The sequence below is a fragment of the Prionailurus viverrinus genome, chromosome A3, assembly GCF_022837055.1.
Source record: "Prionailurus viverrinus isolate Anna chromosome A3, UM_Priviv_1.0, whole genome shotgun sequence".
Taxonomy (NCBI): domain Eukaryota; kingdom Metazoa; phylum Chordata; class Mammalia; order Carnivora; family Felidae; genus Prionailurus; species Prionailurus viverrinus.
In genome coordinates this window covers 120,422,412-120,437,954 of record NC_062563.1, presented here as the reverse complement: position 1 = coordinate 120,437,954, position 15,543 = coordinate 120,422,412, and the positions used below count along the sequence as shown (strand labels likewise).

The 15,543-nt window shown below is 45.2% G+C and overlaps 1 long non-coding RNA gene across 2 annotated transcripts; it reads left to right on the top strand.

The window, feature by feature from the left end:
* Positions 1-2,276: 2,276 nt before the first annotated feature.
* LOC125162388 (uncharacterized) lies at positions 2,277-15,063 on the top strand. 2 transcript variants are annotated; one of them, XR_007151014.1, is made up of 3 exons: positions 2,277-2,541; positions 2,695-2,806; positions 14,583-15,063. It is a non-coding gene; the product is annotated as an uncharacterized LOC125162388 (long non-coding RNA). The 2 variants fall into 2 exon arrangements; XR_007151013.1 differs by having other exon boundaries at positions 2,283-2,541; positions 14,821-15,063.
* Positions 15,064-15,543: the final 480 nt, after the last annotated feature.

Sequence of the window (15,543 nt, the reverse complement as noted above, 5' to 3'; positions counted from 1 at the left end):
CTTTCCTTCTCCACCTCTTCCTTATCTGCTCCTTTTTTTTCCTTCTTCCCTCTTCTTCCTCCTTCTCCTCTTTATTCTTCATTTACTTTGTATAATTCCCCACAAAGAGAAAGAAAGGAAAATTCTGGGACTTTCCATCACCAAAACCCTTGCGTGTTCATCAAGCTGAAGTCCTAACTGGCTGGCTCCTTGTATTTATAGGACACCAGGGTCCCGCCCAGAGACTCCGCTCTCTGGGGTGGAGGAAAGAGGGGGGGGGGGGGGCGTTCTAGAAGCTTCATGCTCCAGGAGCAACGCCAGGATTCAGCGAAGGAGTAGGATGTAGCAGGCATGTACGGCTGGAACCAGGCCCCTGGTCCCTCCCTGGCCTTCTGGAAAGAGCCTTGCCTCAAGGACTGCCTGAAATAGCCCAGAACCTGAGATCCTGGCCATGTGCTCTTCTCCACTGGGTGTCTGCCACTCAAGAGTTCACACTCCCCAGGCCACTAGCAAATGGCCAAGTGGCCGATGTGCAATCTGGGGTGTCCCCGCCCCAGGACGTCTTCCTCCCCAGTTCCCTTAGATTACAGGCCTAACTTCCTCTCCAGTTGGTGTCTCCTACATAGATCACATGCCCAGCAGCTGGGTTCCCAGTCAGAGAGTTTGGGGAGGATCTAAACAGAAAAGGCAAGCACATCTGCCCATGCACGTGTGCATGCATGTGTGTGCATGCGTGACGAGTGTGTGACATCTCGGGAGGAAGGGGTTCACGCTGTCTCTACAGAGAACCTCTGCCTCATTCATCTTGCTCAGTATCATATCGCCAGCACCACGCAAGTGGTTGGCACCTAACAAATATTCTCTCAATAAATGAATGAATGAACAATGAATGAACTGGTGAGGATCGTGGCCTGGATATAGCAACCAGAGAGGCCTTGGAGACCTCGCTAGCACGTTTCTAAGGACTCCCAGCAGGGCAGGCTGGTGGTGATGGTAAAGGAGTCAGCAAGGCAGTGTGGAAAGCCTGTAAGGGGTCTGGAGGAGGCTGCAGGGCACAGGAGGGGTGGGGGTGGTGTGGGGATGGGAAAGACTATTTGAACAGAAAGCAAGAGTCCTGTTGAGAATGTCACTGGCCACAGGCCCTCTTGCACCCGCATCCATAGCAGCAGTCTCTTTTCTCGTGTGTGTACGTGTGTGTTTAATTTGAGAGAGAGAGAGAGAGAATCTTAAGCAGACTCCATGCTCAGTGCAGAGGCCGAGGCAGGGACCTGAGCCGAAATCAAGAGTCGGACGCTCGACCGACTGAGCTGCCCAGGTGCTCCTCTATGAAAACTTTAAAATTCAAGAGAAATGGGAGCGATTTTTGTTGTTTTTAATGTTTATTTATTTTTGAGACAGAGAGAGACAGAGAATGAACGCGGGAGGGTCAGAGAGAGGGAGACACAGAATCAGAAGCAGGCTCCAGGCTCCGAGCTGTCAGCACAGAGCCCGACGCGGGGCTTGAACTCACAGACCGTGAGATCATGACCTGAGCCGAAGTCAGATGCCTAACCAACTGAGCCACGCAGGTGCCCCTGGGAGTGATTTTTGAAGGTGATGATTTCTTTGGCTCTTCCTCCACCCTGGTCCCCTGTTTGTCCAAGGCCTGTCCTCCCTTCAGCCCCCAGTCCAGTGACAGTGGAACTTTTTCAGCACCTAGAGCCTCTTGGGTGCCCGTGGACCCCCTCAACCTGCATAGTTTAGTATTGAATCAGCTATGGTCTTTTACGGTCTTGTTTATTTGTTTTTGAGGAATATTACCGTTAATTTCACAGTTCACACGTAGCTCATCAACACTTACAGATGAACTGGGAACAATTTTGGGTCCCAGGATACCTCCCCCTCTCCTGGGATGTTTAACACTCCTACTGTTGCCCAGCTGGTGTCTGCTCGGGGAGTTCATGATAATTTTAATTTTGGCCAAAAATGGAAACAAAGAATCCTATCGGTTGAGCTGTTCCTTAGGGGCTTCACGGGCCTTGTTCTCTCTCTAGTTCCTTAGTAGCCTCCTCCAGGCCAGGAACGGTGTCTCCTGTTCTCTACCTCTCATAAGACCAAGCGCTGGTGACCATATTTTAAATGTGCTGGTTGATATCCCTGTTGGGTGATTTCAAAGTCAATCTTGTTAAAGAAGCAGAAAAACAAGCCAAAAAAGCTCGGTTGGAAGGGTTTCTACTCATGGCCTGGGTCACGTAGTCCCCGGGGCCTGCAAATCTCCCACTGACATATGGCCCCGTGATATTTACTCTAGTCTCAGAATCCTGGTGTAACTATGGGCACCTTTCCTGGGTTCCATGTTCTGGAACCTCCCTCCTCCTTAGGGAGTTACCTTCTTACCACTTACTTCTCCAGAACTACTCCCTTTGTAGCCAGAGCCAACAAAGATGCTCCTTCCCACACTTCTTGGAATGCCTCCATCAGTCCCAGTTTCTACTTTAAGGAACATACTTTGTCCAAGTAACTGGAAGGAAGGCAGAGCCTGAGCTTGAACTTCACTTTCCAGAAGGGACCCTGCCTTCTCTGGTACACAGTGGATAATCCCTTCCTTCCAGCCCAACAGGAGGGCCTACTTCAATCATTTAATGCCCTGAACAAGCATACAAGAGAGACATATAAAGCGTCATGAGGACTCAGGGACAAAGAATGTCAACCCAAAGAAATCTTTTTCTTTTTCAGGGATATTCTTCATGCTGGCAGGCTGTCGGGAAGATACGTGGGGACCCTGGGATTTTCCTTTCGCTTTCTTGTGCTCTCAGAAACCACCCCCTGGTGACTCAGAAACATGAAGGTAAGGGCCAGGTAGGTGGGGCACAGCTTCCCATCCAGGTTTACCCAGTTTTACCAGACAGAGGAGCGCGCTGAGGCTGTAAGCAAGAGAGGAAGCCCCAAAGAGAGGAAGGACAGGGTGTTGGTTCCTCAACTTGTTGAGACCAGAGTTGTGTAGCAAGACAAACTTGAGTGTGCTCAGCATTTCTCCTTCCTGACTTGGGTTTCACCTTCGCCCCAGTTCAGTGGCAGCCCTGTTGGCTCAGAGGGCTGAAGGATCCAAGAGGAAGAAGCTGGTACAATCCTTCATGTAGTGGGGTGGGGGTGGGGGTGGGGTGAACCTTTAAAGTAAACCTTCGGCAAGATCCCAGTGGGTTATGCTGCCCCAACTCTGGATCTGACTTCTCTTGCTTCTCTGACCTACCCACTCTGCCCTCTGCTCATAACAAATTTCTTATCATTCCTGACCATGACAGGTATGGCTGCTGTGTACAGCTTCATGGGTTGTGCCCTGAACAATTCTTAGAGGTGCCATTTCCATAGACAGAGGAACAAATCATGCACAATCTTACCGGGGAGCCCTGAGACAGTCCTTTTATGACTTCTTTCCCATATATTTCTTCCTCCACCAAGCATGCCCTTGTTTGCTTTTCCTCTCGCCATATATTCACCTGGTAAATCATCTAACACTTAGCTTTCAAACTCGGCTCAAATGATGTTGATGAACACAAATGTAACAACTGAATGCATTGGGAAATGCTCACACAGACATTGGGAAGAAACACCGTATATATAGGAGTCTCTGGGCACCTGGGTGGCTCAGTCGGTTAAGTGTCCAACTTGGGCTCAGATCATGATCTCACAGTTCTTGGGTTCGGGCCCTGCGTTGGGTTCTGTGCTGACAGCTCAGAGCCTGGAGCCTCTTTCAGATTCTGTGTCTCCCTCTCTCTCTGCCCCTCCCCTGCTCATGCTCTGTCTCTCTCTGTCTCAAAAATAAAGAAAAACATAAAAAAAAATTTATATAGGAGTCTCAAGCTGGCACACTGTTAGCTCATTCTGCCTGGTAGTTTGATTATGCCCATGGGGTGTTCTGAAAGGCAATGTAACTAAAATCCATCAGAATGAGTCAAATTAAAAAGATATAATAACGAGTGTTGGTGAGGATATGGGGCAACTAGAATGCTCATACAATGCTAGTAAGAGTGTAAATTGGGATGACTGCTTTGGAAAACTACTTGGTGGTATCTTCTAAAGTGGAAAAGATTCCTAGCCTACGATTTAGCGGTTCTGGCAGAAACGCATATGTACACACACAAAACATGTGCAAACATGATCGTAAAGGCACGATTCATAATAGGCCCAAACTAGAAGTAACTTCAATGTCCACCAACAAGACACTAGAGGAAAGATGTGATATATTCATCAAATAGAATATTACACGGCAATGAAAGTGAATTAATCATTGCTTTTGCATAACAACGTGAACGAACCTGACAAATATAACGTTGCGTGAAAGAAACCCAGACCCAAAAGAATACATACACTGTGTGACTCCATTTATGTAAATCGAGCACTGTGGTGCCAGAAATGAGAATGATGGTTACCCTGGGAGGGCAGGTAGTGACCGGAAAAGAACACGAAGCTTCTGTGGTGCTGGCAATGTTCTATGTATTAACATGGGAGATAGTCACACAGATGTGTGTTTATTTTGTGAAAGTTTATCGAGCTGCGCACTTAGATTCGTACACGTTTATGTGTGTATGCTACGCCTCGATAAAACAAAGATTGCTTTTTAAAAGAATAAAAGCAACGCCGACTTTGGGCAATGATGTAGTAGCAGAATCTAGATTTATCCTCTGCCTTCATCAGTTATAAAACGGAACAAAATATAGAAAGCAACGGTTTGAAGACATTGGATGGCAGGCGTCTCCGGACAGGGATCCCCGAGAGACGGGAAGCAGATGAGATGAGTCTTCTGGGGGGGGTCCCGGCTCACTGCCTGGAGAGAGAGCTTCCAGGCTACCACACAGAGAGAGGGGCAGAACTCTTGGAGATGTGCAGAGGAATGTCCTCGAAAGTTTTGCCTGGGCACCGATCGGTACGTGTGATTGTGGACATGCCCAGCACTGGGAAAAGAAGCCCCGTAGAGGCGAGGAGATGGACGAGCCCCCAGAGCGTGTGCGAGGCTGGGAAGAGTGGGTGTGCCCACCAGCCAGAGCAGAAAGTGCTCCCCACACACGGGGCTTGGAGCCCTCAGAGGAGGATGGCCTCAGGGGTCATGCCAAATGAGTCCCAGGAGTTGTTCTGGACTCACCTAACAAAGCTGGAAAGCAAGCCTTGGGAAGGTCAGACGATTTCCAAGTAATTTAACCGCAGCCTATACTGAAGCCACCAGATATTTCAAAGAATTTAAAAAAAAAAAAAAATTCTGGTACCAGGACGCCTGGGAGGCTCAGTTAAGTGTCTGGATCTTTTGTTAAAAATTATTTTAACGTTTATTTATTTTTGAGAGACAGAGAGAGACAGAGCACAAGCAAGGGAGGGGCAGAGAGAGAGAGGGAGGCACAAATTCTGAAGCAGGCTCCAGGCTCTGAGCTGTCAGCACAGAGCCCGACGTGGGGCTCAAACCCACCAACTGTGAGATCATGACCTGAGCCAAAGTCAGATGCTTAAGCAACAGAGCCACCCAGGTGCCTCAAGTGTCTGACTCTTTTTGTTTTTTTTATTTAAAAAAAATTTTTTTAATGTTTATTTTTGAGAGAGAGAGAGAGGGACAGAGTGTGAGTGGGGGAGGGGGAGGGAGAGAGAAAGACACAGAATGTGAAGCAGGCTTCAGGCTCCAAGCTGTCCGCGCAGAGCCTGACTTGGGGCTCAAACTCACGAACTGCGAGATCATGACGTGAGCCAAAGTCAGACGCTTAACCGACTGAGCCACCCAGGTGCCCCTGGTTTTTATTTTTTTATGTTTTTTTTTATTTTTGAGAGAGAAAGAGACAGAGCATGAGCAGGGGAGGGACAGAGAAAGAGGGAGACACAGAATCTGAAACAGGCTCCACACTGAGTGGTCAGCTCAGAGCCCAACCCGAGGCTCAAACTCACGAACTGAGAGATCATGACCTGAGCCGAAGTCGCACACTTAACCTTAACGAAGCCACCCCGATGCCCCTCCAAGTGTCTGACTTTTCATCTTGACTCAGGTCATGATTTCACAGTTCATGGGATCAAGCCCCATGTGGAGCTAACATGCACTAACAGCATGGAGCCTGCTTAGGATTCTCTCTCTCCCTCTCTGCCCCTGTCCCCTGCTCACGTGCTCTCTCTCTCTCTCTCTCTCTCTCTCTCTAAAATAAAAGAATTCTGGTACCCAACAATATAAACTTCAAAATATCTGGTATCTCATATGATTTCACTTATATGGAATATAAAATAACAAAACAAACGAACAAACAAACCCAAACCCAGAAACAGCCCCATAAATACAGAGAATACACTGGTGGCTGCCATAGGGGAATGGGGTGGAGGAGTGGGCAAACTGGAAAAGGGGCGTGGGAGATACAGGCTTTCGGGTATGGAAGGAATAGGTCACAGGGATAAAAGGTACAGCATGGGGAATATAGTCGGTGGGATTGTAATAGGGCTGTGTGGTGACAGATGGCAGCTACTTGTGGGGACCACAGCATAACCTACACTTGTCCAATCACTAGGCTGTTAAAAAAGCAATGTTTCTTGGATGTTACCTAAACTTCTTGTGGTGATCATTTCACAATATACATGTGTATTAAACCATTATGTCTCACACCTTAAACGTAACACAATATTGCATGTCAATTATAGCAATAAAACTGGAAAAAAACCCACAAAATATTTGGTGTCTAATAAAAAATTACCTGTCACTCAAATAAGCAGGAAAAAAAATCAATCCGTAGAAACAGAAACAGAAATGATACAGCTAATAGGAGACAAGGGCATTGAAACAGCTACTATAAATATATCCCATATATTCCAGAAGGTACAGGACAGCATGAGCATCAGGAAGAGTGAAATAGAAAATCTACAAGACGCCCAAATCAAAATTCTAGAGATGAAAAATATAGTGAATGGAATTAATAGCATAGCAGATCAGACATTAAATAAGAAAGCATTCTGGGCTATGAAAACATAGCAACAGAAAAATCCAAAATACAGCACAGATAAGAAAAAAAGATTCATCTCTAAAATAAGAATATTGGGGCACCTGGGTGGCTCAGTCAGTCGAGTGTCTGACTTCAGTTCAGGTCATGATCTCACAGTGTGTGGGTTCGAGCCCCATGTCAGGCTCTGTGCTGACACTTCGGAGCCTGGAGCCTGCTTTGCATCTGTGTCTCCCTCTCTCTCTGCCCCTTCCTCACTCGTGCTCTGCTTCTCTCTCTCTCTCTCTCTCTCTCTGTCTCAAAAATAAATAAACATTAAAAAATGTTTTTAAAAATAAAATAAGAATATTGGGGCACCTTGGTGGCTCAGTCAGTTGAGTGTCTGACTCTTGATTTTGGCTCAGGTCATGATCCCAGGGTTGTGGGATTGAACCCCGTGTCAGGCTCTGTGCTGAGCGTGGAACCTGCTTAAGATTCTTTCTCTCTCTCTCTCTCTCTGCCCTTCTCCCCTGCTCTCACTCCCTCTTTCTCTCTAAAATAAAAAATAAAAAAATAAGCAGAACATCAGTGAGTGGTGGCAGCATTCAGGGCCTCTCGTGCGTGTACCTGGAGTCCCGGAAAGAGGGGATGAAGTGAGAAGTGGACAGAAAACGTGTTTGAAGACATAAGGGCTGAAAATTACTTAAATTTGGCGAGAACTATAAACCCACCACAAATCAGAGAAACTCAACAAACCCCACTCAGAGAAAAAATGAAGAAAAACCACATCAAGGCGCATTGTAGTTAAATCGCTAAAACACGATGATAAAGAGAAAACGCTAGAAGCAGCCAGAGGGGAAAATACACTCTGTGCTGAGGAACAAAGATAAGGACAGTAGCAGACATCTTCTTGGCCACATGCAAACCAGAGGATAATAGGGAGACATCTCCAAGCCACTGAAAGAAAAACTGCCAACCAAGAACAAAAATATCTTTCTTTTTTTTCCCCTTTTAAAATTATTTTTTAAACCATGTTAGGGTGCCTGAGGGGCTCGGTCGGTTGAGCGCCCGACTTCAGCTCAGGTCATGATCTGGTGCTTCGCGAGTTCAAGCCTTGCATTGGACTTGCTGTTGTCAGTGCAGAGTCCGCTTTGGCCCCTCTGTCCCCTGTCTCTCTGTGCCCCTCCTCCACATGCCCGCGCACATGCTAGCTCGCTCTCTTTCTCTCTCTCTCTCTCAAAAATAAATAAACATTAAATATTAAAAAGAATTTTTTTGAGAGACAGCACGTGCTCATGGGGTAGGGGAAGAGAAAGAGAGAGAGAGAGAGAGAGAGAGAGAGAGAGAGAGAATCCCAAGCAGGCTCTGTGCTGTCAGCCCATCGCCTAAAGCAGGGCTACATCTCACGAACCACCGGTGAGATCCTGACCTGAGCCGAAATCGAGTCAGACCCTTAACCGGCGGAGCCACCCAGGCGCCCCCAAAAATATCTTTCAGTAATGAAGGTGAGATAAACTTTTTCAGAAATACCAAGGCTGAGACTCTACTTCCGAGTGTGATAAAGATTTTACCATGTGACTCTTCACTGCAGAAAACAGTGATCGACCCTGAGCTTAGTACAAAAAGGAACTACGTGAAAATAGCGGAGCGAGAACAGAATCAGAGGGGCCCCCCCACCCCCCGCCTCTCTGACCCACCTCACTGACTCACACACGCAGCCCAGCCAAAGGCACACTGGACGGACGCTGAAGCTGGCATCTGCAGGTGGTGGCGGGAGAGCAGAAGTAGACAGGTGGAGGTGTACAAAGAAGCTCTCACCTTCGAGACGTTTAGCCCAGGGTGAAACGCATCCCGTGTTGTACACAGAAGGCAGCCAGGTTCACAAGAAGAAACAGGTTTTATGATGTGAGAAACCAGAAAAGAAGAAGCCAGGACAATAGCGAAAACTGACCGGAGTGGAACCCCGGGGAAAAAAAAGACCCAAGGGCTCCTGGCTGGCTCATTCGGAAAAGCATATGACTCTTGATCTCGGGGTGGTGAGTTCAAGCCCCACATTGGGTATAGAGATTCCTAAACAAACAAACAAATGAATAAACTGAAAAAGAAAGAAAGAAAAAAGAACAGAAAGGACAGAACCAGAGAGCTCTCCAAACTGTCGTATCTCTGAGTGATGCTTGCACCACACTTGGCATGAAACAAGAATGAAGATACTGCACAAGACGTGGGATTTGCCATGCCAGCCTAGCCAAGAAAATCACCTGCTAAAACAAAGGAAAGCATACTCATTGGTGAAAAACAGCTGTATTAATTAGTCAGGGTTCTCCAGGGAAACAGAACAAAGTATGTATGTGTATGTGTGTCTGTGTGTGGACAGGGGGTGAAAGAGAGGGAGAGAGGAGGAGGGAGTGAGAGAGAGAAATCGATTGATTATAGAGAAGTAGCTCTGCTGGCAAAATTCCTTTTACATCAGGGGAAGTCAGTCTTTGTTCTATTAAGACCTTCAACTGATTACATAAGGCCCACCCACATTACGGAGGATAATCTGCTTAAAGTCCATCCATTTAAATGTTAATCTCATCCAAAAAACACCTTCACAGAAACATCCAGAATTATGTTTAGGCAACTATCTAAGCCCAGTGACCCAGTCAAGCATGCACACAAAAGTGACCATCACAGTAACAGTCTGAGTATCTCCACAAATTCACATTCATGACATTCATATAAATAGCAACCCAAAATTGCCTGCAAATAAAAGACCAAGAAAATAAAACATATTCTCAAGAGAAAAATCAAAATTGAAGCAAAATTGACAGAATTAAAGGGAGAAACATACAATTCCATAACCAGAGTTGGAAGTTTAAACTCTCCCTTTCTGGCAACTAATAAAATAACTAAATTAAAGAAATTGAAAGCTTGAGTAATTCTGTATTTGGTGAAACTGTCTTTATTTGTAGATGGCACTGTTTGTGAATGAAAAAAAAAACAAACCAAAAAACCCTTAAGAATCTACCAAAAAGAACTTACTACAGTAAATAAAACTTGCCAGTTGGACATAGTACATAGTCAATATATGAAAATCGATGGTATTTCTATATACCAGCAACAAGTAACTAGAAAATAAAAATTTTAAAGTCAACTCCATTCATAATAACATTAAAAAAGCTCACATAGGGGGCGCCTGGGTGGCTCAGTCGGTTAAGCGGCCGACTTCAGCTCGGGTCATGATCTCACGGTCTGTGAGTTCAAGCTCCGCGTCAGGCTCTGTGCTGACAGCTCAGAGCCTGGAGCCTGTTTCGGATTCTGTGTCTCCCTCTTTCTGACCCTCCCCCGTTCATGCTCTGTCTCTCTCTGTCTCAAAAATAAATAAACGTTTAAAAAAAAAAAAAGCTCACATAGGAATACATTTGGAGAAAGACTTATAGGCTGGAAACAATAAAATATTGCAAAGGGAAGTTGAAGAACTAAATAGAGAAGATAGTGTTATAGTTTGGAAGGCTTGATATTGTTAAGACGGCAATCCTCCCGGTTTGTTCTTTAGATTTATGTGGTCCCAGTCAAAATCTGAACAGTCTCTTTTGAGGAATTGACAAGCCATTTTTATTTATATGTTTATTTTTCAAGTTTATTTATTTATTTGGAGAGAGAGAGCAGGAGAGAGAGAGAGAGAGACCGAGAATCCCAAGCAGGCTCTGCACTGTCAGCACAGAGCCCGATGTGGGGCTCAATCCCATGAATCATGAGATCGTAACCTGGCCTGAAATCAAGAGTCAGATGCTTAGCTGACTGAGCCACACAGGTGCCCTGACAGGCTATTGTAAAATTTATATGGAAAGTTGAAGGACTTAGAATAGCTAAAATATTTTGAAAAAGAAAACCAAAGCCAGAGGACTTACACTGTCTTATCAAGACTTACTAGAGGGGCGCCTGGGTGGCTCAGTCGGTTACGCGTCCGACTTCGCTCAGGTCACGATCTCACGGTCCGTGAGTTCGAGCCCCACATCGGGCTCTGGGCTGATGGCTCGGAGCCTGGAGCCTGCTTCCGATTCTGTGTCTCCCTCTCTCTCTGCCCCTCCCCCGTTCATGCTCTCTCTCTGTCTCGAAAATAAATAAACGTTAAAAAAAAAAATTAAAAAAAAAAAAGACTTACTAGAAGAGGGGCACCTGGGTGGCTTGGTCGGTTGGGCGTCCGACTTCGGCTCAGGTCATGATCTCACGGTCCGTGAGTTTGAGCCCCACGTCGGGCTCTGTGCTGACCGCTCAAAACCTGTAGCCTGTTTCCGATTCTGTGTCTCCCTCTCTCTCTGCCCCTCCCCTGTTCATGCTCTGTCTCTCTCTGTCTCAAAAATAAATAAATGTTAGGGGCGCCTGGGTGGCGCAGTCGGTTAAGCGTCCAACTTCAGCCAGGTCACGATCTCACGGTCCAGGAGCTCGAGCCCCGCGTCGGGCTCTGGGCTGATGGCTCAGAGCCTGGAGCCTGTTTCCGATTCTGTGTCTCCCTCTCTCTGCCCCTCCCCCGTTCATGCTCTGTCTCTCTCTGTCCTAAAATAAATAAAAAATGTTGAAAAAAAAATTAAAAAAATAAATGAATAAACGTTAAAAAAAATTAAAAAAAAAAAAAGACTTACTAGAAGAGGGTGCTTGGCTGGCTCAGTTGGTAGAGCATGCAACTCTTGATCTTGGGGTCATGAGTTCAAGCCCCATATTAGGTGTAGAGCTCACACACACACAAAAAATTACTGTAAAGCTTCAGTGGTCAAGAGAGTGTGGTTTCCCCATAAGGGTAAATATAGACCAGGGGTCAGCAAACTTTTTCTTTAAAGGGCCAGATAGTAAATATTTTAGGTTTGCAGTTCACATGGTCTCCGTAACAACTACTCAGCTATACTGTAGCTTGAAAGCAGCCGGGCAGAATACAGAAATGGATGAGTGTGGCTGTATTATAATAACACTTTATGTAAAAAGCCAGAGTAGGCAGGATTTGTTGACCCCTGATATAGATCAGAGGAACATAACAGAGTCCAGAAATAAACTCTCAACTCATCAGATCAGCTGATTTCTTTACAAAAGTTCCAGGGTAATCCAATTGCATTGAAAGGATAGTATTTTTTTTTTTAACATTTATTTATTTTTGAGAGACAGAGAGAGACAGAGCACAAGTGCAGGAGGGGCAGAGAGAGAGGGAGACACAGAACCTGAAGCAGGCTCCAGGCTCTGAGCTGCCAGCACAGAGCCCGACGCGGGGCTCGAACTCACGGACCATGAGATCATGACCTGAGCCGAAGTTGGACACTTAACTGAGCCACCCAGGTGCCCCTGAAAGGATAGTATTTTAAACATACAGTACTCTAGCGAAAGGATATCTGTATGGAAAGAAATGAACCTTGACACATACCTCATGCTAAACTCAAAATGGATCACAGACCTAAAACTGTTAATCTTCTAGAACATATAACGGGAACATTTTGTGACATTTGCTTAGGCAAAGAGCGTGATAACAAAATCACAAATTATAAAATAAAAATTTGATAACAAATGACAAGAGACCTCAGCCCGGCATGGCCCTTTTCCAGGATCCTCTGTTTTCAATTTTGCAGATGTTGGGCCTCAGACAAGGAATCACATTCTTATGCTTTAATTTTCAAAGGTTCATCTTTCCATTTACATCTTATTCCTTTTTTCGTTTTTTTTTTTAACTCACCAGTATATGTTGGGTAACTACTATCTTTCATGTTGTGGCCAGGTGCCAACAGGATTTCAGTGAACAAAACCTAGATATGTATTTGTGTTTTTACCTATTAAGTCTTGTTTTTATTTTTATTTATTTTTTTAATTTTATTTTTAAAATGACATCTGGATTTTATTATTTTATTATTATTTTTTTAATGCTTATTTATTTATTTATTTATTTAACGTTTATTTATTTTTGAGACAGAGAGGGACAGAGCATGAATGGGGGAGGGTCAGAGAGAGAAGGAGACACAGAATCTGAAACAGGCTCCAGGCTCTGAGCGGTCAGCACAGAGCCCGACGCGGGGCTCGAACTCAGGGACCATGAGATCATGAGCTGAGCCGCAGTTGGACGCTCAACCTAGTGAGCCACCCAGGCGCCCCAATGCTTATTTATTTTTGAGACAGAGAGAGAGAGAGAGCGTGAGTGGGGGAAGGGCAGAGAGAGAGAGGGAGACGCAGAATCCAAAGCAGGCTGTAGGCTCCCAGCTGTCAGCACAAAGCCCGACGTGGGGCCCGAACTCACAACCGTGAGATCATGACCTGAGCCCAAGTTGGACACTTAACCGACTGAGCCACCCAGGTGCCCTACATCTGGATTTTAAAGGCAACCTAAGGACAATTGCCTCTACCAAATACTTTCTCCTCCCTGCCTTCAAAGTTTTTCACTTCAAAACCAAGCTCGAATAGTGAAGAGATTGGAAGGTACATACCACCAAATTGTTATCAATGGTGGCTTTCAATGCCCTTCCTTTTCTGTATTTTCTAAAGTTGCAACATTTGTTATTTTTGGAAAGAAAATACAATCGAAGTTACGTCGGAAAAAAACTCTCTAAAACCTCAATTTAAAGATCCTCTCCTGAGGGAAATTTTCCCTGATCACACCTCTCAGTATGACTTAGGGATCCTCTTCTAATCACACAGTCACCCCGCATTTTTGTCACTCCTAGCCCATAGAAGCAGCAGGGGAACCATAAATGTGGATCTTCTTCCTTGGACTGCGAACTGGAGGGCGGGGACCATGTCTTAGTCATTTCTGAATCCCCGGCTCCAAACAAAATGCTTCGTGTTCAGTAAGAACTCAGAAAGTGTCTGTTGGATGAACAAATGGATGAGGTTATCAAGTCGTGGGTAGGAAACAAGATGGAGGTCCATGGTCTAGAGCACTGTGGTGGTAAAGGAGGCTGTGGGTCTTTAGTTATTGAAACTCAATTCTCAGGGTCCAGGACAGATCAGAGAGGAAATTTCATGCTGAGGCCTCTGGCCTTGGGCTAAAGCTTCTTAAGTTGACCTGGGAAAGATGAGACGGGGAGGGTTGCAGAACCCGGAGTACAGCTGAGCCTGTTGGAAGGGGTTCAGTAACCCTAGGTGGGGAGTATCACAATTTGAAATTATCTATTGATTTGTTTGCTTTGTTACATGTCACCTCTTGTTAATGAGAGCACTCTATGAGGATAGGACCTTATCTGACTTGTATCACCAGGGCTCAGACCAATGCCTGGCACATAGGTGACACTCAATAAATATTTGTTGAATTAATGTTGAATGAACAAACTCACTCTCCACCAAGCCCACGAGAAAGAGCTCAGATGCAGCTTTATTCATTCATCCTGTAAAATATAATTGACAATAGATCTGAAGAAACCCCAGTCAGCACATTCTTTACTCTGTGGGAAGGCGTGCTGCGGAAGCGAAAAGTAGATCTGAGAGTTGCTTGGTAAATACAGAGTTGGACTAAGGGGACTTGGAAGATCTTAAGAGACTGTGTCATTGAGCTGGGGCACCCTGATGAGTCATGCTTTCCTACATGAGGACAGACGTTCCTTGCCAAACAGGATCCTGCCTTGCCCAATGCTGCCATCTTTTCCTGTCACTGTGGGAGAAACACGGTCTGCCCCATTCCCCTTTCTCAGCAAGACTTATCAGTCCTAATGTTTCTTTCTTTCTTTTTTTTTTTTTAAGGCTTTCCCTCACATTACCGTGCCCAGGATTACAGAGTGTCCCTTGCTGGTTACATTTTCCACTGTGGCTTCCCAATGAGATTTTTGGCTATAATTCACATATCCTGCTAAAGATGAACAATTCTGGATCCCAGACTGAAACCTTCTGCTATTCTAGTTGCAAAAGTTACTCGTTGTCACTCTATCTCAATTTATCTTTAGAAAGTGAAATAATAACACCTTTTCCATGTGTCCCACAGGCTATTAAGCAAAAGAAATTGAAGACGACAAATATGGGTGGCTCAGAAGTTGTGCTTCGATCCTTTTAATTAAAGTTCCTTACCTGATTTGCCACTGATGAGCTACCGGACATTAAATAAGTCATTTTAGGGGCGCCTGGGTGGCGCAGTCGGTTAAGCGTCCGACTTCAGCCAGGTCACGATCTCGCGGTCCGTGAGTTCGAGCCCCGCGTCAGGCTCTGGGCTGATGGCTCAGAGCCTGGAGCCTGTTTCCGATTCTATGTCTCCCTCTCTCTCTGCCCCTCCCCCGTTCATGCTCTGTCTCTCTCTGTCCCAAAAATAAATAAATGTTGAAAAAAAAAATTAAAAATAAATAAATAAATAAATAAATAAATAAGGCATTTTATCTGATACTTAGCCCATTGTCTTGTTCTTAATAAGCGGGAAATCCTCATATGGTTCTATCACCATAGAGTGACCTGAGACACCTCCCTACTTTCCCAAGCAGCCTGAGGAAAGATAGTCGGTTGCTTTTTTACGTAACTAGTGAGCTTTTACTCTGTTGACTGTGTTATATAAACTTGAGACCAGGGGCACCTGGCTGGCTCAGTTGTTAGAGCATACAACTCGTGATTTCAGGGTTGTGAGTTTGAGCCCCACATTGGGTGTAGAGATTACTAAAAAAATAAATAAATAAATAAAATTAAAAAAAGAAAAAACTTGATAACACAGCTGAATGGTTTG